Raw genomic sequence first — 21,373 nt, forward strand, 5'->3', positions numbered from 1 at the left:
ACTTTATGCCAGTTCACTTTTGCAAAGAGCTGCATTAGCACCTGTTTTCATTAATCGAAAGAAATCCAAAGAGGATTTTTGTTTTTATGGGGAAAATAAAAAATGAGGATAGCAATCAGGACTTGTTTTGCCGTGAGCCCTTATGCACCCCGGGGAGTGGCTGGCCCTCCTTGTGAGGTCCTGGGGCCCTGAAGGTGAGTGGGAGTCGCTCTAAGGAGGTTTCCCACCCAGGTTCATTGTAGCCAGCACCGCCGCCTCCTCTCCAGGGCCAGGGCCTCCCTGTCCACTTTGCTCATGGAAGGACAGCAGGCCAGCTTCCCGGGGTCCTGGGCTTGTCACGCCCTGTCTGGGCGATGCTGACAAGGATGGCGGTGGCACTGGTGCCTGGAGGCACAGCCCTGGCACTCTGGATGCTTCACATCTCATTAGAGAGCTCTGCGCATCCACATCCTGATTTCCTTTCAGCACATCACAGTTTCTCAGCCTCAAGGCCAAGGGCCAGGGCCAATCTGTGGGCCAGGAGGGCCCTGACAGATGGAGGGAGTGGGGGAGGGGCTGTTCCACCCATCTGGAATCCTGGCAAGGGATGGGCTGCCTCCCAGACTGTCAGCGGAAACGCAAAGAGAGTCAGGGCATCCGGGCACAGGCAGCCAGGAGAAGGGGCTTGAGGTCAAGTTCTCCCCCGAGGGCCAGTCTTTGGGACACAGGATTGGAAGTGGTGGGGAAATGCCACCTCTGGACAGGGTCTCCAGAAGTGGGGAGGCTTGAATCTGGATCTCATGAGGCCACAAGAGAAGGACAAACCCTGGTTGACTTGACAACTCTCTTCTTCTCTTGGAGGGTGCTGCTTCCTGCTTCTGGAACGGTGAATACAAACGGCAAACGTGGCTCCCAAGCAGCTAGGCTTGAGGTCAGGGGGCAGGCAGCCCGGGCGCCGAGGCTCTGGACTAGCCCAGGGACAGGCAGGTCCCACAATGCACAGATGACCTGAGCGCCCCCACGGTGGTCTTGGGTCACTGACTGCAGCTCTCCTAGGACAGACCATGACCTGCAGCCCAGGGGAGAGCTAGACCCCAGAGCCTGCCCTGAGACCGAGGACAGGATTTCCTGGTCCACGGGGACCCCAGCACCTCTAGGCTTTCTCTGTGACCTCCAAGGAGCCCCTGCCCCATGATTGTGTCACCAGGACTCGCCCTTCTTTTTCCCTTGGGGTCCTACTCACCATCCTCCACGCATCTTGGAGGGTACCTGGCAATGGAAGAAGTTTCAAGAAGGAGAAAAGACACTAGACCGGGCACGGCGAGAAGGCTGCAGTAAAGGATGTGCGGGAGGGAGGGGAAGCGCCCCCTGAGACCTTCAGGACTCAGGCCAGGCTGCTCCCCGGGCCAGCAGGCACCTGGTCCACTCCCCTGCGGTGGGAAGTCGGAGCATCCTCCAGCACCGCCCCTGCAGCCTGAAGGGGAGCCTGCCGCGACCAGTGCTCGGTCACCAGCACTCCCCTAACTCTGCCCCAGAAGGACAATGGCCACTCTTACTGCTGTCAGCTTTCCCCGACCGGGGGACACCAGCTGAGGGAGCGGTGACTGTCGCCTATAGAGAGGGTTTCCACCCAAACCCTTTGAGTCTCCCCCAGTTTCCAAAACACAGGGGGCCCCCTTGATGCCGCGGCCCTAGTGCATCTCTGCAGTAAAGGACGGTGCAGCCCCAAGAGGCCTGGCAACGGGCCTGCGTTTCTGCAGAGCATCCTCTGCCTAGAAATGCCTTTGAAAACCTGGGAACCAAGCTGTCACGCTGACACTGAGCTGCTGCGAGTGAGGGCTAGGAAGCCCATGAGAGTTCACAGCACAGACTCTGGAGCCAACCCTGTGTGTGCGCGCCTGCTCAGTCCCTTCAGTCGTGTCCGCCTCTTTGAGACCCCATGGACTGTAGCCCAGCAGGCTCCTCTGTCCATGGAATTGCCCGGGCAAGGACACTGGATTGGGTTGCCATGTCCTCTTCCAGGGGGTCTTCCCAACCCAGGGATCGAACTCGTGTCTCCTGTGTCTTCTGCACTGGCAGACGGGTTCTTTACCACTAGTGCCCATTGGGAAGCCCAGAGCCAACCATATTGGGTTCAAATCCCAGCTCTTACCTTTGTGCAGTTAACTAACCGCCCCCCGCCCCTCGGCATCACAGTTTCTTCGTGTGAAACGAGAGAGTAGTACTGGTCTCATAAGCTGTGAGGATGAAGTGAGACACACCAGTGAAGCACATAGAACAGTGCATGGCCTCACAGAAAAGCCTCGCACACATTTAATAAAGAAATACTTGATCCAGGTTTCCAAAATCCTTGAGACCCAGGTTCAAGGCATCAAAAAAGCCCAAGAAAAAGACACAGTAATAAAATGAGTTTCTGATCCAGCAGGTGATCACCATCTTGCTTCAGAACCCTGTTTTTTCCAGCTTGAGTAATATACGTCTTCCTGACTTCTGTCACATCCTCAGTCCCCTTGTATGATTATTTATTCATGCTTTTCTTTCAGTCAACACACTTCTAAATAATTTATCTTCTGCGGGATGTTTGTCAACTACCATCACTGGAAAACCACCATCACTTGTCATCAATAGAAGCAAACTGTAAAAACACATCCTGTGGAAACAAAACAAACAGTGTGATGTTTCTAGCTGGATCCCTTTGCCAGCCGAGGGCTCCGAGCTGTCTCTCTGTTTTTAAGAATAAAGCATCAGCAAGGGTTAAAAAGATTCTCCCGCCAGCGCATCAGCGGGGCAGAAAGGGAAGTGACCAGGGAATCAACGTCTTACCCCGGGAAAGGCGTATTTACCCACGCTGGGACACCGCCTAGAATGACCCCTGCCCCGCGGAGCGTGCGCCGCCACGGTGGATGGAGCGATCCGCCGCAGCGATTTCCAACCAGCACCGCCAACGCTCCCGGCGGGCGGCCCAGAACAGGTGGGGCGGCCGCCGCTCGGGGCTGGGTTTGCCTATCTTGCGCCCTCTGGCGGCTGCTTCTTTGGGCAGGAGGAGCACGTGCGCTCGGGGTCCGGGTGAAGGGCTTGCCTAAACAGCTGGGCTTTCTCCCGGGACCCGCTGGACACCCCAAGATATGAAGTCATGGAGCGTCCACAGGGGATGCCCTCTCGCCCCGCCTTCATGGTCACCTCGTTGCCGTGGCCAGCGTGGGGCCGACCTCTGGAGCCCAGACCCCCTCGGGAGTCCTCGCAGCTCCCAGCGAATCAACCGGGCTCTACCCTTGGCATCACGATCCGTTCTTTCCTACTAAGCAGGGACGTGAACCGCTACCAGTTAGCCTGCTGCAAGTGGAAGGAGGGGCTGCCGCTCAGGGTTAGGGCGAGGGGGCCCCGCCTGCCCTGCGCACTCAGCGGGGAGCTCAGGGAGTGACGAGCGCGCCGGCTCCGTCACTGCCGGAGCAGGTCCGGCAGCAGCAGATTTGCAGGCGGCTGTTGCCCTTCGCGGACCCCTGTGGCTCCCCCACAGCCTGCAGGGCCGCGGGAAGCGGGTGCAGACAGCCTCAGGGCGCCCCAGCTACCACCAACCCCACGGAAAGGGAGGAGCCGGGCACCAGGCAAGCCCAGGGCACGGCGGATCGTGAGAGACTAGTGTACAAACCCACCAAAGCCAGACCACATATAAAAATAGCACCCAGCGCCAGCCGCAGCAAACCCGCCAAACTTCAGCTTCTGCAACATCAACCCCAAAGGGACAGAACTCGCTCGGTAACTACCAGCGGCCCTTGTGTTCTCTAACTTAGGAGCTACCAGAGAAAGCCAAACCTTCTCCCCTGATCACATAGGGTGCCCCTTTCTAAGGGGTGGGGGAGACAAATTAGCCCGCCTCCAAGTTTCCCAAGCTGACAACCTCCAGTCCTGGCACGCCTGACGCCTCCCCTATGAAGGACCTGTGATGGGGAGCAGATGGTGTGAGACAGAGTGGAAGGACTTGAGGCCCCCAGGTCTATGCCCTCCCTGGGTGGTGGCCCTGGGGTCCCCTCATGGTCCTCCTCCCTGGGAGCAAGCAGAGCGCTGGGATGGACTCTACGCTCATCCATTCCTTCCTTTTTATCTTGGGTGGCCTCAGCGTGCAGTGGCTTGAAGCCGGATTTCAGTTCCTGGCCAGAGGCTGAGGTCGGGCTGCAGCATTGAATCCTAGCCACTAGACCAGTGGTCAGTGGCAAGGACCCTGGCCCTTCACCTTTGCAGAGAAGAATTCCCACAAAGACAGAAAGTAGTGAAACAAGTTTATTAGGAGGAAAAGAGTATGGTACTTGTGGACCGACATAGAGGCGGACTCAGAGAGAGTCACACCCTCCTGGTAGTTTGAATCACTTTTATGGGGCATCTTTTCCAGGTTTCCTTTGGCCGATTATTTCGATTTGCGTGGTTCTGAGTCTGTCTGTGGTGTATCTCAGGATCCTCCCGTGTGCGCCCATGCGTCTCTCAGCCGAGATGGATTCCACTGAAGAGGCCTCTGGGTAGCCTTGGCATCATTCCTCTTTTGACCTCCAAGGAGCTTTCTAGTCAACAAGGTCTCCTTGACTTCAAGAATGAGAGATATGTGGTCTCTTATTTTTTATCCTGGCACAGCCCAATCTCCTCTCTTGATTGTCCTGCTATTGATATTTTGGAGTTTCTGTCCACAGGAAATGAACTCCAGTTGTTCACCCAGGGGATGTAGGGGAGGGCATCTACCTCCTGCCTCAGTTTATTCATTCAACAGACATCTCCTGTTGGGTAACAAATGGCCTAAGATGGTTAGATAGCATCACTGACCAAATGGACATGAATCTGAGCAAATTCCAGAAGACAGTGGAAGACAGAGGATGCTGGCAGGCTACAGTCCATGGGGTTGCAAAGAGTCAGACATGACTTATAGAATGTGCATGCTCGCTAAGTTGCTTCAGTCATGTCCAACTCTTTGCAACCCTTGCATGGGGTTCTCCAGGCAAGAACACTGGAGTGGGTTACCATGTCCTTCTCCAGGGGATCTTCCCTACCCAAAGATCAAACCCGTGTCTCTTAAGTCTTCTGCACTGGCAGGTGGGTTCTTTACCACTAGGACCACCTGGGAATCCTCTAGACACAATTTAGCGACTAAACACACAAACAAACAAAAAAAAAAGACAGAAAATGGCCTAAGTCTATGCACCTCAGGCCGTGTCTCTCAGAGCCTCCACTCCAGCAGAGGACAAGAGACAGCACCAACTCGAAAATAAGACTTGGAGGGGGATGGGGAATTCCTCTAACTCCGGGGATGGAAAGCCTCTCTGAGGGGTAGTGTGGCATTCCTCCTCCTTGTTTAGGGTGACTGGGGAGAACTAGGGGACTGTGCCCCTCTGCGCTGCATGGCAGCCCCTCTCTGCTCCCCTGGGCTGGGCGGCATCTCCCAGCCGCTGCCCAGGACAGCAGTGCTGCCCACGTTGCTTTGCAGCCCACATCTGCCGCGTGCTTTGTTCCCGAGACACGGGAAGGACAGACCTGCAGCCAGAATCAACCCTTGGGACAGCAGAGCCCATGAGGCTGCAGCCCCTTCCGGAACTGGGTGCTTTGGGGGACCCCAATAAGAAATAGCAACATACCAGCCCAGATGTGTTTGATGTCTTACTGTCCATAAGGAAAGGAATATGTTCAGCTTTGGATAGCTCCGTTGGTAAAGAATTCGCCTGCAATGCAGGAGACCCCAGTCAATTCCTGGGTTGGGAAGATCCCCTGGAGAAGGGAATGGCTACCCACTGCAGCATTCTGGCCTGGAGAATTCCATGGACTGTATAGCCCGTGGGGTCGCAAAGAGTCGGACATGACCGAGCAACTTTCACTTTCACTTCGCTTGGAGAGAGAGAGCTAGGGGAAACTTGCTTTGTCACTGTGCGACATAAAGTTATTTAACCTCTTTACTAAGCCTCACTTGCAGCACCTGGAAACTGAGATGCAGAAAGCAGCCCATTCATGGGGCTGTTGTGAGGCTTCCGTGAGCTAATCTATGTGAAGCCCAGAGCACAGAGCCTGGTACTGGAAAATCCCCAGCAACTGACAGTCAACTACTGGCCCTGTGTTAACGCGGCATCCGGCGAGCCCAGGGCTTAAGGGCTGGGCAGTGTTCGTTCCCGGTAAGGAACTGAGGCTGGAGAGCTTAACACAGCCCCTGTGAAGACCAGGAGCAGGGCTCTGTGGCTCCTTTTCCAGCTCGCTTCCCTACCTATGCAGAGGTCTGACCTGTTGTGGGTGCGTGCGTGCCTGCTCAGTCACTCACTCGTGTCCACCTCTTTGCAACCCCGTGGACTGTATGCAGCCCACCAGGTTCCTCTGTCTATGGGATTTTCCTGGCGATAATACCGGAGTGGGTTACCATTTCCTTTTCCAGGGGATCTTCCCAACCCAAGGATTGAACCCACATCTCCTGCATTGGCAGATGGGTTCTTTACCACTGAGCCACCAGGAAGCCCATCTGAACATATAGAGCTTCCTACTTCTTTAAGCCCAAGTGAGACCCCCCTGTATGGATACATGCAATTTATTTGCCACAGGGGTGTATATTGGTAGGTAAATTCCGAGAAGATGAGTGGCCAACTTGGAGGTGTGTGTGTAATCCTGAAGCCGCCACTGTTGTAGTAGATGACCTGCCTCCCTTGCCATCACTAGCGCCTGCTCTCACATTGTGGATTTTGGAAAACATAATGGGGGGAAACTGGTATTTCAGGGTTCTTTTGACATGTGTCCCACTTATGATGAGTGAGCATATTTCACATGTTCAATGGCCATTTATAGTTAATTTCTGTGAATCTCCTCTGCCCAGCCTCTCCCCTCCCCCAATTAGACTGTTAGTTGTTTTCTTGTTGATTTGTAAATGCTCTTTATATTTTAGGGAAATTAACCCTTGTCTGTGGTGTGAGTTACAAATACTATCCCTAAGCTGTCCTTCAGAGCAGCACGTCTAACCTCTCTGCTAGAAACCATATCCTATGCACTCTCTTTTTAAAAATCCCCCCCACCATCTAGCACAGTTCTTTGCCTATGGTAGATAATTAATAAATGCCTGACAGTTAGATTAGCGGGGTAAAAATGTTCTTTACTCATCAGCTTCATTAAGTAAAAAGTTTAAAGCATTAGTCTCATCGTTTCATGTTTTTTGCTTTTTTTTTTTTTTAGTCACTCAGCCGTGTGCAACTCTTTTGCAACCCCATGGACCCGCTAGGTTCCTTTGTCCATGGGATTTCCCATGCGAGAATACGAGAGTGGGTTGCCATTTCCTTCTCCAGGGGATCTTCCCAACCCAGGGATCAAACCCACATCTCCTGCATTGGCAGGTGGGTTCTTTACCACTGAGTCACCAGGAAAGCCGAGTTTCAGGTTATTCAGTTGTAGATGTATCCTTAAACTTCTAATACATTAAAGCTAATATAAAAGATATTAAAGAAGTGGACATTTAAAAGAATGAGCTAAAAATAAATACAAACGGGAGTTCTGACATTTCTTTCCTTACCCCAACAGATTGATTGTCTCGCGCCTCCCCAAGAAGCAGGTCAGCGCCCTTTGGAGATCCCTGGATCATACTTTGTTGCCTGTGAACTTCAGCTTAACTGCGATGTGAATTGGTGTGGCCTCTGGGGTTGGTTGTGAAATGTTTGGCTTGTCTCCCCTGATCTAACAGCAGGCATCCCTGAGATATCAGGAGAACTAGACCACGCCTGCCAGGAGTGCAGGAAGCGGGTGGAGACAGTGAGGTGCTGGAGGTGCCAGTCTGGCATGCAGTAGCCTAGGGTCTCCGGCGGTCTGAGGCTCAGCGGTAGTGACAGGGGAAGATGGCCACCAGTGTGGTTCAGCCCCAGTGTGCAATCCACTCTACCTCGGCAAGGAAACCTGCAGGGGAGGCTGCGTTAAGGACCGGCAGATGAAGAAAGGGACCCACAGCCAGGCCCCAGGGTGGGCCGCCTGCAGACTTGCAGAGGCTCTGAGCTCATTCCCACGCTAGCCTCACCCACTGACAATGGTACCACGGTCCGGTTAGGGAACCCTGCACCAATGACTTGGACAGGTGCCAAGATGTCCTCCCCTAAACACTGAGATGTCAGCAGCTCACTGGGGAAGAGGAGGGACTGAAATCTTCCCAGGCCCCTCCTCGGTCCATGCGGTCAGCAGAGGCCGTGGGCACCCCCCGAGCAGAGCAGCAGCATCACAGGGAGCCAAGGTCAAGAACGTGCTCGCTGCTGGCGTACCTGTTTCCTCCTGCTGCTGGGACAGTGACCACCAACGTGGCGGCTTAAAACCACACGCTGCTTCTCTGACAGCCGGGGGTCCAGCGGTCACAGTCAGTGTCTTCCTGGGCTGAAATCAGGCGGACGGCAGGGACTTGCTCCCTCCAGAGGCTCATGGGAAAATCTTCCTCTTCGCCCTTTCTAGCTTCCAGAGCTCGATGTCTTGCGCTTGGGAGAGCAGCCTCCTGCTTCAGTACTCTATCGCCCCCTCTTCTCAGCAAATCTCTCTCTGCCTCTCTCTTATGAGGACATTTGTGATCACATTTAGGGCCCACCCAGATAATCCAGGATAATACTCCTTAATCACAGAAACCTTAATTCCATCACATCAGCAAAGTCTCTTTTGTCATTTAAGGTAATATTTGCAGATTCGAGCTTCCCTGGTGGCTCAGAGGATAAAGCGTCTGCCTGCAATGTGGGGGGCTGGGGTTCAATCCCTGGGTTGGGAAGATCCCTTGGAGAAGGAAATGGCAACCCACTCCAGTGTTCTTGCCTGGAGAATCCCATGGACAGAGGAGCCTGGTGGGCTAAAGTCCACAGGGTCGCAAAGAGTTGGACATGACTGAGCAACTTCACTTTCACTTTCACTTCTCAGATTCCAGAGTTTAAGACCCGGATATCTTTAGGGGTGGCATTTATTATTCTGCCCATCAGGGCTTCTCTGGTGGCTCAGACAGTAAAGAATCTGCCTTCAATGAAGGAAACCTGGGTTTGATCCCTGGGTTGGGAAGATCCCCTGGAGAACGGAATGGCAACTCTAGTATTCTTGCCTGGAGAATTCCATGGACAGGGGAGCCTGGCGGGCTACAGTCTATGGGGTCACAAAGAGTCAAACACAACTGAGCAGCTAACACACAGACACACATATTCTGCCCACCACAGAGGGCAACGCCAAGCGACAAGAGGCTCTGAAGACCAGAGGGTGTCAGGGGGTGTCCAGGCTCATTTCTCACAGAGGCTGTGAGGCACAGGGCCTGGGACATCTAGTGACCCCAGGTCTCTGCAGACCCTAGAGGCTGCTTTGGGGGAGTGTCTCCGAGTTGGGGATGGAGAGAGGAAGGTGGGAGCCTGGATCCAGGGCTCACATCACCCCCTCATAGGCACCACCTGCCAGACATATTGCTCCATTGGTCCAGGATGTTGGCTGGGCAAGTGGCTGCCGAGTCATCGCCCCTCCAGCCTCCTTCTGGTCCCAGCCCATGGATTTTTCTGGCATGTTTGAGAGCAGCTTATGGGCAGAGAAAAGACTTTCAGAAATACTTTGGTTTTTAAGTCCCAATTCTTCACTGAGCTTTTAAATGCAATTTACAAATCTTATTCTATGAATAGATCCAGCCAATTTTAACAATCATTTTTAAGGCAAACTTTGATTAATGTTTGCAGCATTTACCTACTTACTTAATTAAACTCCTTTAAACATTTTAAGCTGCAATCAAAGTGTATTGTATTTCATTTTCTAAGTTTTTCAATTATCTGACTAACAAATCTTCCCAAGTCCTTAAGTGATCCTTATCAATCAGGTATATTAAACTTATAATTATGGCAATTTTTAAATATCAAAAACTGTTTACCACTTCATAGGATTTCAGCTTTACAATCACAGGTGGAAACCAATGACTCAAGAGCACATTTAAAATTAGAATCGCAAGTCTGATGTTAACACTCAAATCTGCCCAATTTGCTTAAACTTTCTAAGTTCTAAAAATGCCAAAGATACAAACAGATTTCTGATCTCAGCACGAAAAGATAAATGCTATCGTTTTTATTTGCTTCATCATCTAAATTCAATTCTAAGTTCCTCTGGTTTAAACATGTTCCCCAAACAGATTTGGTGTTTCCTTCTTAGCTGGATGAGGGTTCTCAACCCCCAACTGGTGTAGGACGAGTCAATTCTAACACAAACTTTGCATTTTGTGAATAGTCCACAAAGAGTCCATTTCACCAAGAGGGACATTAGGGTTCTTTCCAGTTTGGGGCTCTTGGGAACGAAGCTGCTCTGGGGCCTCATGTAACATCTCAGTGGGACGCACGCTCATTTGGGTTGTGTCTACAGGGTGGACCTGCTGAACAGAGTGTGAGCATCTGCCTAGTTTCCCTGAACATTGTCAAACACTTGCCCAAAGAATACACTACCAGTCTCCCCTGTTCTTGAGAAAGAAAACCCTGAACAGAAAGGACTGTTTCCCAGCCTGTTTACCATCCATCTGCCTTGGCCTCAGGCCCCCCTCACAGACCTCTCAGTTCATTGTGTTTCTGAGTTTCTATCTGCCCCTCAAACCCCTGCCACATCCACCATCTGGGGGCATCTGTGTGCTGGACACTGTGCCAACCCAGAGGGCCCAGCTGAGCCAGGCCAGGTCTTTAACAGGCGCTCACAGGGACGGGGAGGCAGGCAAGAATCCAGCCACCAAGGATGCGATGTGGTCAGTGCCAGGACTGGTGTGCATTCCCACAGGAGCTCCAGGCCCACGCTGGGGACCAGAGAGGGCAGCATAGTCTTGGGCAGTGTCCCCACGTGTCCAGTGTCCTTTTCCCTTGTGACAGCATCAGCCCTTTGGGGACCACCCCTTCCCTGTTTGTGTGGACAGACTGAATCCATTTCTGTGGCATCACAGGATCCTGGCCAATCCCCAAGTATCCCTAGTAGGTGACAGTCAAACTGGGTTCTGAAGGATGAATGAAAAGTGAAAGTGAAAGTCATTCAGTCGTGTCCGACTCTTTGTGACCCCAAGGCCTATACAGTCCATGGAATTCTCCAGGCCAGAATGCTGGAGTGGGTAGCCTTTCCCTTCTGCAAGGGATCTTCCCAACCCAGGGATCGAACTCAGGTCTCCCGCATTGCAGGCAGATTTTTTTACCAGCTGAGCCACCAGGGAAGGATGAATGGGAGTTGGCAGATGAAGGATAAGAGGAAGGACCTCAGGCAGAAGGAACCACACCGATGAAGGTGAAGAGGCAAGAATCAGCCTGGAACAACCGGAGAAAGGCAATTCTCTCCACAGCCTGGGAGATGAAGCGAGAATGAGCACCAGGTCCTGAAGAGGGGGACTGCAAGGCTGGGGATGTGGGACTTCATCCTAAAGGGTAACCCAGAGCTGTCAGCAGGATTTTCAGCTGAGTGACTCACTCAAATTTCCACCTTGGAAAGCTTACCCTGGCTGCAATGCTTGGGCCAGATGGAGGTGGGAGATCAACCAAGAGGCAGTTGGGATGGAGAGGGGCCAGGTGGAGCAAGGGGAGGGGAGAGGCCTGACAACAAGGAAACAGGCTTGTAACAGGGGCGGGGCAGGTGCGGTCTGTAGTGGCCTGCTCAGCCATTGGTCAGCACGCCCCTTCTTGTTCCTGTATGTAAAAGAAGCCTGAATTTAGACTAGGACAAGATGGTTCTTTGAGACACTGGTCTACCATCTTCTCGGTCTGCTAGCTTTCTGATTAAAGTCATTATTGCTTGACCCAACAACTCATCTCCCATTATCAGCCTGTTGTGTGGCAAACAGAGCAGGCTTGGGCTTGGATCACAGGACCCTCCAGACCCAGATCACAACAGTGCTGAGCTGACAGCTATGTCCCAAGTCTAGTGAGCCTTTCTGGAAAGTTCCCAGCTCCTCTGCCCTGCCCCCAGAGCCCTTCCTGTTCCCCCACACGTGCCACTTCCCACAAGGAGAATAAGCTGCTGCCCTTCCCCTGGGACAAGAAGGAGTGGTACTTGCTCCTAATCCCCGGGATCTGTAAATGATACCTTATGGGCAAGAGATTTTGCAGACGTGACTAAATTAAGGATCTTGAAATGGGGAGATTATCCTGGATTATTCCTGCCGGGCCTGATGTAATCAATTGACATGAAGACAGAAGCAGAGAGGGATTTGAAGATGCTACACTGATGGCATAGAACACAGAGGTGCAGCCTCTAGAAGCTGGAAGAAGCAAGGAACACTCTCTCTAGGAGCCTCCAGGAGGAACCAGCCCCATTGACAACTTGATTTGAGCCCATTGAGACCCATTTCAGATTGGGTTTTCTACTTGCAACCATATACACTCATTCTGATTCTGTTCCTGAATGAACAGCAGTTCAGTGAACAAAACAGCCTATCAGAACTAACAGAGTGCATCATATTCACTCTGAATATGACTGAAAGAGCAGGAGTGTCCTTAGCAATAGTCCCAGGACAAGTGGCTACAATATGGGAAGGAAAGTTGGGTCCATGCCTTACATCACACATGAAAATAAATTGCACATGAATTAAAGAAGAGAAAAAAATAAACCCCAGAAATCTAGAGGAGACTAAACATTTATAAATGGAAAGCAATCAATAAAGATAAAGCACAGATCAAGTAGACTGTGTTTGGTGGTTGGAGGGCACAGTGGGCATGCCCCCCATCACAGGGGTTTTTCATCCCATATTAATATGACCCCAACCCCTGCAAGAATGAACACCCATACACTTAATACCAGGCCATCAAAATATGTGAAGCAAAAACTTATGGAATTGAAGGCAGAAGTAGACAATTCTACAATGATAATTGGAGACATCAATATCCCACTCTCAACAATGGATAGAGCAACCAGCTGGAAGATAAGTAAGGAAACAGGATTTAACACAATGAACCAACTAGGCTTAATGGACATATACAGAACACTCCACCCAACAACAACGGCATACATGCTCTTCTCAAACGCACCAGGGACGCTTTCCAGACTAGACCGTATGCAAAGGAATTCTGAATCAATTTCAATTTAAGGCGGGTCAGTAGGTTTCCTCCACATCACTAAGCAATTCTCCAGAAACCTGCTGGGTGTATTGCCACTCAACTCAATCCTGTATACCTGGAGTAGCATGAGATCCTACAGATAAAGGGCTCACTCGGTCCCATGAGACACCTTCTCTTCCCCCATTTCAGATGCAAGTCACAGACCCAGGTTGTCCCCTGTGCTCCTGACCAACTAGCTATAGATTGGAGGTTCCAGTGACCCCCTTCTTGAACTTCCAGGTCATGACTTCATGGATTCAGCCTTTCCAGGGCCTGATTGCTGTTGTTTGGTCACTAAGTCATGTCCAACTCTTTGCAACCCCACACACTGCAACACGCCAGGCTTCCCTGTCCTTTACTATCTACCAGAGTTTGCTCAAACTCATGTCCATTGAGTTGATGATGCCATCCAACCATCTCATCTTCTGTTGCCCCCTTCTCCTCTTGCCTTCAATACTTCCCAGCATCAGGGTCTTTTCCAGTGAGTTGACTCTGCATATCAGGTGGCCAAAGTATAGGAACTTCAGCTTCAGTGTCAGTCCTTCCAGTGAATATTCAGGGTTGATTTCCTTTAGGACTGACTGGTTTGATTTCCTTGCTGTCCAAGGGACTCTCAAGAGTCTTCTCCAGCACCACAGTTTGAAAGCATCAGCACTTAGACTTCAGCACGTAGCCTTCCTTTATGGTCCAATTCTCACATCTGTACATGACCTGAAGGGGTGGGAAAAGTAAACAGGTAAGTACAGATGACGGAGATAAAGCAAAACTGAAGTATGAGACCTGGAGCAATATAGTGTTTTATTTATTTGTCTTTTTAAAGAAAAAAAAGTCTTTAAAGTGGCCCAGAGAGTGCTGACAGCAGTGCTGAGTCAAAGTCTGTGTCACAGGTCATATAGAGGTCAGGGATTAGGAGGCAAATACCAGAGAGATTCCCTGAAGAAGTAATACATCAAAAGAAGGAATGTTTTAAAAAAAACAGAATGACCAACTTGAGGTTGGGAGGGGAACAGTTGAAGATGTCCAGTTAGTTGAATCAAGCCATTTTCGACATTCTCACATAAAAAAATTTCCGTGCATAGAGATTCCTTCGAGCTTATAAAGTTCTCTTGGAAAATGTAAAGGATCTTTAAGGGTCAATTCTTTGAACTGCTCCTATTTAAATTCCTCTCAATAGCAGAGACCCACTGGGAGAGGACTTGATTGGGGTCAGGGAAACGGGATCTTTGATCAGGAACAGTTTATACAGTTGGAAGTTAAGGACTGAGACAGGGGGCTGGGGTTCTCAGGATGCAGGATGGGAAATGGGGAGCAAAGACCCAGAAGATGGGAGTAAAGGATTTGGATGAATTGGTGGGAGAATGGCCTGAACCCAGGCCACCCACTTGCAGTGTCCATCCCTGCGGTGAACCCCTTCAGGCGGCAGTGTATACTTTTAGAAACACACAAAACATCATGACCCATAATGTCCCATTGGTTTCTCTTTCTTTCTACAGCTACCAACATAGCCAGGGTGATTTTTAATCTTAATCATCACAAACTCAGAAAATGTCCCTGAGGGTCCCAGAGCACATATAATTTGAGTGTCCACTAGTTTAATCATAGAACAATCTTTTAGGCCATTCCTGCTCCAGTGATCGAACCACCACCTAAGTAACTCAGCAGTAGGCTGAGCCCCATGGGCCCCCAGAGCAAACAGGGTGACGTCATCCACAAAGACAACCCGAGAACAGAAAGAGAAGAGGTATCAGGAAATATTAACATCTGCCCATAGTGTCCTGTTGGGCAAACAGGGTTCAGGCAAAGGATTAAATTACTTTCTTGTTGAGTAACTAGGTGGAAAGTGATGGTTTCTCTTCCAATCAAGAACACTGTCCCTTTGCATCCATACTTTTAAGGAGTAGGGAGACATTCTCATTACTAACCTTCATAGGTTAATAGTTTAGGACTCCTTAATCCTCTCACAATTTACTTCTCAATATAGCTTGTCTTTTCTTCCTTGTACAATGTCAATACATTAAAATAGATGAGAAAGGTGTGATTTCAAAATGAGCACAACTTTTGAGTGGTGAGGGTGAAGGTGAGAAGGGTTCTTTGCAGAGGAACACAGATGAGTCAGTAGATAGCGGAGCTGTTAAAAGGCCCAGATGAGCAGGCAGCCAACTCTGCTGAAGGTAAATAATTCCCCAGATGAATATCCTACTTTTAATTCAAAGGGCAACTGCTTGTTTTGAATGTCAAGTTGTCCAATACACATACAAATATGACCACAATTTTAGGAAAACTTCTAAATCAAAGTTTGTGATTTAAAAAACTGTTTACAAAGCACTCAAGCTCAAGAATAGTTGTCTTGGTGTTGTTTTGACCACAGCTGTATACTGAACAGGACCCTTGTGGTGCTATGTAGATAGTAACAGAGGACAACTACCAGTCTCTTGCCCAAAGAGGGACCCAAAACTCCCTTTATTCTTTTGTCCCATTTTGACATGAAAATATTCTGAGTTTGAGGTGCTGTAGTTGGTGCTGTGAAGTTAATTAATCAGAGGCTTGTAAGTTTCCTTGTTAAGTTAATCACAAAGAAAATTACATCAATAGAACTGAAAATTCTATCAACAGAAAATAATAAAGTGAGCCATACTTGGAATTGTGCTTTGACATTTCAAAATAAACACTAAGCATCATTGTTGACAGACTCAAATTTAACCTTTAAGTGTCATAAAAATGTGAAGAGAGATGGAATCCTTGGGAATGACCATCACCATGTCAGCAGAGTGTCTCTATGTGTCCAGGGCATGTATGCAGCATCTCAGATATCCATAACCACCATTCAGAGTACAGATTCCTTCTTAACATGAAGTCATGGGACTCAGAGGTTAAGAAACTTGCCTAAGGTCTCAGAGATGAGGCAAGATTTTGAATGCCATTTGTTTTTTCCCAAATCAATGTCCTTTTTAATATACTTTATTGTCTTTGCACTTATATATCAAGTTATTTGAAAAGATAGATAATCAACAAAAGAATGGCAAGTAGGTTGAAAGCATACTTATCACCAGCTACAGCAGAAGCCAGAAGACAGTATAATAATGTTTTCCAAGTGCCACTAATGTGAAATAATGATTTTACAAACAGTAATTGAGAGTTTACCAGCAACAGATGCCAACCAAAGGAGGTTCTGAAGGAAGTACTTCAGGAAGAAGGAAAATAATCATATATGAAAAGGTCTGAGATGGAAGAAGAAATGGTGGGCAAATCAATGAGTAAGCATGCATTATGGTAAGCCTGCACTAATATTGACTCATTTCAAGAGATTAGAAAACCAAGGTAAGGCACTTTTCTGTGGCCACTGTAGTCTGCTGCCCCACTGTAACATAGAAGAGGATGGACTGAAGTGTGCAAAGGCCACTGAAGCAAACAGGTCGGTAATGAAACTATTATCTCAGCTCCAAACCAGCCTTCTCTATTTGGCTTTGTGATCCCAGGGCTGGAACTCTGCGGACGCTTCTGCTCTGTCAGCAGGGTCCATGTTAAGCTCTGCTCAGAGCGGGCCCTAGAGAGACACTGCAAAGCTAGAGGAAGAAGAGAGGACTAAATACTTCCTGTTTGCTTCCTGTTCTGGAGAACGTTATCCTAGCAAATCTTCAGCTCAGCAGCAGCAGTTCCCACCTACAGCAGCAGTGGGATCCAGGATGCAGTTGTGAAAATTTAATAAACAGAAACTTCATTTGAAACAGAGTCAGGTAGTCAGAAGGGGTAGCTCTCATACCCTGCCACTTGACCTCAGTTGCAGACCTAGTAGGAAGAAAGTTGCTACTTTCCACCTATCCCGAGAAAGGAAGAATTTCTTTCTGCCTGGCAACAGCCCAACCAATGAGAGACTGTCATACTCAGCCAATGAAAAGTCACTACACTCTGAGCTCCCAGTTTCCTCCAATGGACTCTTTGTTTATAATAGCCCCGCCCAGCTCCCTCTTCTCTATAAAAAAAGGCATTCCTCTCGTTTGTTCTTAGACTTCCGTGTCATTCATGGTAGATTGTATATGTGAGTTGCAGTGCTTTGCTGTTCCCAAATAAACTCATTCTGCTGGTAAAATAATAAATAACTCATTCTTCTGGCTGTTTTGTTTTAGGACAACACAGTTTTTTCTAGCACTTGCAAACCAACTTCATGCTCTCACTTTACCCCTCAGAGACACCAGTGTAGCCAACAACTCTCAGAGGTGTGGGTCCCAGGTCTAGAGGAGGGGCCCTCCTCTGAGCTTCTGAGGGAGAGACCTTCTTCTGAGTTTAATAATTCCAGTCTCTACTGTGTTCTTTCAGCCCTGGGAGGGTTAGCTGCTTCCTGTGGTTGCTAATCACCCAATACCTTAAGTTCACTCTTTACCTTGTCTGTTACCTAGATACCAATTTTGGATGTCTAGTTAAGAATTCCTTATATTAAGTTCTCCCTGTTCAAATAGCTAGAGCGGTTTCTGTCTCCTGACTGATCTGATACAGTTTTAGAAATCAAAAGTTTGTATCATATACTGTCTTAAGGAAAAAGCACTTGAGTAAACTATGGGAGAATTATTTTATAACATTGGAAGGGGGAAGAATTCCCAGATACAACACAAATTTAAAAGCCATGAAACATACCAAAAAATGAATAAATTTGACTATATAAATTAAAACATTTCTGGGTGGGAAAAAATGACTGTTAGTAAAATTTAAAAAAGAAAGCCAAACTGGAGAAAATATGTATAATTCACATTACAGCCAAATCCTAATATATAAAGAACTCCTACAAATAAACAAAAAGACTTACAACCCCCCCCAAAAAAATTGACAGAGGAGATAACCAAACTCTTCATTAGAAAAAGAAATACAATAACTTTTCAAAGTTAAACATTTTCTCTAGGAATAATTTTAGATGTACAGAAAAGTTGCAAATATAGTCCAATACTGCATTTAGCTTGATGCTCATATAGTTCCAGATTTGGCCACTGGGAGCTTTTTCAATTGGCTCCTGCGACTCTTTGATAGTCCCCTATTATTGTAGGTTGTTTGGATTTTTGTTTGTGGGTTAAGCACTTCTTTAATTCTGACACTACAAGATGCTCCAGGCTTGTCTTGCATCTTCCCTGCCCCAGGGAATCAGCCCTTTATCCAGGGAATCAGCCCTTTATCCAAGGACTGCTAATTTCTTTTAATGGAGAATAGCATTTAGAAACCAAGATCCATGTGAATAACTTTAGAACATATAAAAGTTGCTCTACTTTACTCAAAATAAGAGAAACTCAGGTTAAAGTGAAAATATACCATTATTCACTCATAGATCAACAGAACAAAAATTTGGTAGCATACTGTTGGCAAAACTAAGAGGTAAATAGAACCTCATGCTATGCTTCTGGGTGTATAAATTGGAACAGCCTCAAAGAAAAGCATTTGGCAATAGCTATCAAAATTTAAATGCACATACACTTGACCTTGAAGAAGGCAATGGCACCCCACTCCAGTACTCTTGCCTGGAGAATCCCATGGACGGAGGAGCCTGGTAGGCTGCAGTCCATGAGGTCGCTAAGAGTCGGACACGACTGAGTGACTTCACTTTCACTTTTCACTTTCATGCATTGGAGAAGGAAATGGCAACCCACTCCAGTGTTCTTGCCTGGAGAATCCCAGGGACAGTGGAGCCTGATGGGTTGCCGTCTATGGGGTCGCACAGAGTCGGACATGACTTAGCGACACCTGACCTAGCAGTTCCACTTCTAGTGATAGACTTGCCCAGTGTGAAGTAATCTCTGTGAAAAGAGGTGTTCTTTTTTAAGGCAACAGTTTATCAATTTGAAAAGCCATAGACAACATAAATGTACATCAATAGAGAACTAAATTGAGTTTGCTGCTGCTGCTGCTGCTAAGTCACTTCAGTCGTGTCCAACTCTGTGCGACCCCACAGACGGCAGCCCATCAGGCTCCCCCGTCCCTGGGATTCTCCAGGCAAGAACACTGGAGTGGGTTGCCATTTCCTTCTCCAATGCATGAAGGTGAAAAGTGAAAGTGAAGTCACTCAGTCGTGTCCGACTCTCAGCGACCACATGGACTGCAGCCTACCAGGCTCCTCCGTCCATGGGATTCTCCAGGCAAGAGTACTGGAGTGGGGTGCCATTGCCTTCAGGAAATGGTATATGGGTTTAAATGGTGGAATACTACACAGCTGTGGAAACAAATGAAGAAGCTCTTACATGCTGATGTGGAACAATCCTTAATATGTATTGTTAAGGACAAACTAAAGCACATTTCAGAACTAAAGGCATAGGATTTGTCTAAGAAGGGGGAAAGGAATATATGTTTATATGCTCATCTACACACACTCTGAGCTATACCTGAGATAGAAACTCAGTTAATGACTAATTTAGTCGCTTATGGGTGTCTGGCTGAGGGGAATGGGGAAAAGGGTATAGTTTTTTTTATAGAACTTTTAGGCCTTTTGGATTTTGAAACTTTGACTGCACTGCCTATCTCCCAACTGGAAAAGAAAACAAAACTATTTTGACCCTATACCTCCACATCATTTTTGAGTCAATTGAGAAATAATAATGGAAATTTAAAAATAAATAGAATTGAATAGTAGAAAATATGTGTGGGATGCAACTAAAGCCTTACTTGTAGGGAACTTCAGAACCATAAATGCATTTATTAATAAAGAACAAGGCAGAAAATGGATGAGCATTTCAAATGAGGTCACCAAAGAGAGAGGGGTCTTGGAAGTTTGTGGAATCTGTCTGATAACCAGTCTTAGATAGACAAACTTCTTAAAAAGAATTTTCTCACTGTTTTCAAGTCTTCCTGTATTTCCATTTTAGTAGTTAACTTCTTTTTCTTTTTTTGCCATGCCACAGGACTATGGAATCTTAGTTCTCAGACCAGTGATGGAACCCATGTCTAGCCGGAGCCCTAACCACTGGGTGGCCAGGAAAGCCCCATAAATAAACTTGATTCCATCTCCAAGTAGTTTTTAAAGAGCTTAAAGGGTCTTTAAGGTTGGCCAATAGGACTACTCACTCTTGGCTGGAGACATGGTGTGGGAGAGGCCGGTGGGAATTTCCTGGTAGTCCAGTGGTTAGGACTTGAGGCTTTCACTGCCAGGGGGGTTCAATCCTGCAAGCCTAGGAGGGCCAGGGGAAGTTTGGAGACAATCGGGGCTCATGTCCCCACCTTCTCCTACCTCCGTCGTGGGACCTCCATACGTGCCTATCCCCACACTCCCCCCACCCCGCCCCCAGCCCTGCGTGCGCATCCGTGTGGAATGATGCTCGCGGAAGGGTCTGAGATACTCGACATTCAGGAATACGGTTAACCAGGCCATAGACATTGCCCGGCTCAAGGAAACTGCACTCCAAGGACAGTGAGCTCAAGTTGGGACAGAGTGGAGAGGCCGCTTTCCTTTAGGAACAGGAAGTAGGAACCGGCAAGAGGGGCTGACCGGTGAATAGGCGGAGGGCACCGCAGTGGGGCGCCCAGAATCACAGCCACTTGTCCACCACGCAGCCCGGGTCCCTGCCCAGCCGGCGCACTTCTGGGTCTTAGAGGGGAGACCTGAACAGCCGTTCCCGAAATCTCCTGGGCTCAGAGGGCTCAGTGGCAGCATCTAACCCCTTCTGCAGACCAGGGAGGGCGGGTCTTCTTCCCCACCCGCCTCCTGGAACATTGGGAGGGCAGAAGCCGGGAGGCCGGGGCGAGGGAAGGAACCGCTGTGTAGCGGGTGCTAGAATGCGAACTGGTGCTGGTGCTCAGCAGAAGCCGGCCGGTAGCTCCCTGGGGTAAGCCCAATGAGCTGCCCAGGAATATTGGGGGGATGCACATTGAGAGAACGCTGCAGCTGGCTGCGACCCCCAACTAGGGTGGCGCCACAACCCATCAGGTTTTACCAGACCCATGACATCAAGCGCCCCAGGCGCCCATGGTGCCCACAGCTGCGGAGGCCTGGGGTGGTGCTGGGCCCTCTAGCAGATGGTTCAAGCCTCTACAGCCCGGAGAACAGCTTTGGAGCCCTTCAAACCACACACAACCAGCAATTCCAATCTTGTGAAAACACGGAGCAACTGAGACCTGCTCAAAGAACAGAGAAAAAAACACTTTGTGATTTAGAGTATGGACGAGATTGCACATAAAAGGTTACTTTCGTCCTGGATTTAAAATTTACACTGGTTCTAAAAAGTACACATTTGCAAGTATTTTCAATTTAGAATATTGCAGAAACAATTTCCCAAGGACTTAAAAGATTCTGATTTTGAATTACAGAAGGAAAAGTGGAAGAAGCTGCTATGGGAAAATTGGAATAAATGTCAACAGAATGGCGAAAATAGCAGAGCCATGATTTTATG

At 48.6% G+C, this 21,373-nt stretch overlaps 1 long non-coding RNA gene across 1 annotated transcript; it reads right to left on the minus strand.

Moving 5' to 3' along the window:
• Nucleotides 1-2,248: 2,248 nt before the first annotated feature.
• On the minus strand, nt 2,249-3,356 carry LOC113886443. Its single transcript, XR_003509441.1, has 2 exons — nt 3,160-3,356; nt 2,249-2,629 (listed from the first exon to the last, which is right to left on the minus strand). It is a non-coding gene; the product is annotated as an uncharacterized LOC113886443 (long non-coding RNA).
• Between the last annotated feature and the right edge of the window lie 18,017 nt (nt 3,357-21,373).

Source organism: Bos indicus x Bos taurus, chromosome 29, assembly GCF_003369695.1.
Source record: "Bos indicus x Bos taurus breed Angus x Brahman F1 hybrid chromosome 29, Bos_hybrid_MaternalHap_v2.0, whole genome shotgun sequence".
Classification (NCBI taxonomy): Eukaryota; Metazoa; Chordata; class Mammalia; order Artiodactyla; family Bovidae; genus Bos; species Bos indicus x Bos taurus.